Source organism: Hyalella azteca, unplaced genomic scaffold (assembly GCF_000764305.2).
Source record: "Hyalella azteca isolate HAZT.00-mixed unplaced genomic scaffold, Hazt_2.0.2 contig9978, whole genome shotgun sequence".
In the NCBI taxonomy this organism is placed as follows: domain Eukaryota; kingdom Metazoa; phylum Arthropoda; class Malacostraca; order Amphipoda; family Hyalellidae; genus Hyalella; species Hyalella azteca.
Window position 1 is genome coordinate 92,867 of NW_025940034.1, and position 2,774 is coordinate 95,640.

Consider the following 2,774-nt stretch of genomic DNA (forward strand, 5'->3'; position numbering starts at 1 on the left):
GGAAAAATTGAATGATGCCAGTGTGGGGCAAATTTTTCTGCTTTTTACAATGTTTGTTATTTTAGAAAAAACACGGGGAGACAGCAAAGAAAAAGTTTTGGTTTTTTCTCCAAGAATTCCACTTGATTTGCCCATCCTGGTTCGGAGTTAACGAACTTCCTGTTTGATAATTGCTAAGAAATCTCGTCGTTTGCTATGCTCAAGGTCGCCATCGTTCATAAAGTTGACTTTTTATCATTCACAATAAGTAAAGTCGTTCTAATATTCTTCTGTCAAGTAGAAAATTTACATACATCAACAAAAGAATATGCACCAATAAATATGTTTATGTTTTCAAGATGAAACTATTCAGCGAGACATGATATAATTTCTACATTCTCAATAAATATCTATCGGTGACATAATAACTTCATTGCAGCATCAAATTGCAGTTCTATCATTATAAGCTACCAATGAATGTATAAACTGAGACAGCACTAAACATATCATTAAACCTATTTAATGATCGAATAATCCCGCTATAACGACCCCATGGGACGTGACGAACAGACCGTCGTCGAATGTCTCTGGCAAAGCGAGTCTCAAAAATTATCTCGGTCCCGAGCAAACTAATGCACTGGGCGAGACGGAACGTTCTAAAACATTTAAATGGAATTTATTTGTTGAGTCGAATTACCACTACGTAACTCACTTAACTGGATTCCCGAGTCTTCCTTTTCAGACTGATGAATTCGACGTAAAACTTTATTAACAGTCGAAACAAATCTTAATTGAATCGGCAAAGCTGTTCCTAACTTAGACGCTACCTACAATGTGCTAGAAATAACTATTCTACGCACTAATGATCGTCTTCAATTATTCTATAAAAACTCTATTATCCTATAATCTTATCTTCAATTATCCTCCAAAATTCTATCATGTGATAATCTTGTTTTTAATTATCCTATTCTGTTTAAATAACAATGACGGAATCAGCAGAGATATTTCTCTTACAAAAACATAGGACATTTAAGTAGTCAAGATAAGTAATGTTGCGAATGTTTCATAAGGTCTGTTAGGAATTCATACAGTCAATTAAAGTTTTGAGAAGCTTTCAAACAAGTTTTCTGGGTTTAATTTCGAAGCCTGCGCATTGAAGAATATAAGTTTGGGGTTTAAGGAAATCTATACGACTCGCAGGATGTCATTTATGTCATTTAATGATGTGAATATAAGCCTGCAGTAAGCTGAAAGTGACATCCTTGAAACCTTCCAAACTTTTTTCGATTTGATTGAAGTAAATGATATTATATGGTTTTTGCAGCAGCGTTGAGATTGCCTGTACCGTAATTTATTCATTATTATTATCGCCATCAATGCCAAAGTAACCTTCAAAATATCATGTTAATTACGATTATAACTTTTCTCGTATAAGTCATGGCATTTCTTAGAATTCGAAATATCGAATTTATACTGGATCTATTTATTAATGTATGACATGGGTAAGCTGATTAAATATATGGGCGAAAAAACTTTTCAGTGATCTACCAAGCATGATTCAATATTCATAAAATTAAATAAAAAACATTTTACTCCTTTTAGCAAAATGCTGAGCATTTATCTCAATGAGATAAACTGTTCAATTGCCAATATCAAGCCTTTAACTACTGAAGAAAACTCTCCGTTTGAGATGTTTACAGACGAAAGGCAATGACAACGATTCATGAATCCTTACACAGATGAGGGGATTTACCGAAAAAAGTGCTAATATATAGTTTTTATTCAATGTTATCGTCCATTATATACTCGAAAATTTTTTAATTCATTTGACATTTAATTTTTTTAATTCGTTTAATTTATTTCCCTGCATTCAAAGTATCTCTTTACAGTGTAGCGTATCGTTTGCAGCAATAACGTTGATGGTGGGCAGAGTAGAAGCTGCATCGACTCATTGATATTATTAAAGACTTAAATTTGTTTAATTGTTCTCAATCTACTGCCTGAGGCTGACTCAAGAGAAATACAATTCGAAAGAAATTAATTTCAAATTAATTCGTTTCATCTTCACATGTGTAATTGAAATCATATCACAAATATTTATTCCTTTCATTCCCAAATTAATAAATATTTTAAAAGAAAATTTCGATCAAGACTTTAGAGTGAGTCTTGGCGGCAAATATTCTTAAATTTGTAATAAAATTTATTTCTAATAAGATTTTCAGCATTTTTACACGTGCCCGAGTGCTGCCAATAGGTTGCTGTCAGTAGGTCATACATTTTTCTTCTGTCGTTCAAGAAAATTTTTGTTTTGTTATATTTCTTCTGTTTAAGTCAATCTTTTGAATTGCCCCAAAACCTCCCTTGTATCACTGATGATAAATTATTATTCGAGTTCACAATAATATCGAAACATGTGCACGGCAAGTAACATGTTAAATAACATGTTAATAACATGAAACTAGTTATTTGGAAACATGTGCACGACATTTTTGACCAACTAACTAGTTTCACTAGATATTTGGTCAAGAATAGGCCCTCAATTGTAGTTACAATTGAAACAGATAATTTTTTTAAAAAATATATTAACAGTTTCACTTTAAATGTGAAGTTACGCTCGGCCGCATGATGCAATATGTAGGAAAACATTCCGTGTGATCACTCAATATTCTATCAAATGCATATATGACTTCTATCATAGTCCATTTTTCCATACTGATCGCAAGTCTTCAATGTTCTTGGGAAGAAAACTAAGATTTACCAGTTAACTTAAGACAAGTTGCTCATCTCAAGTCTGT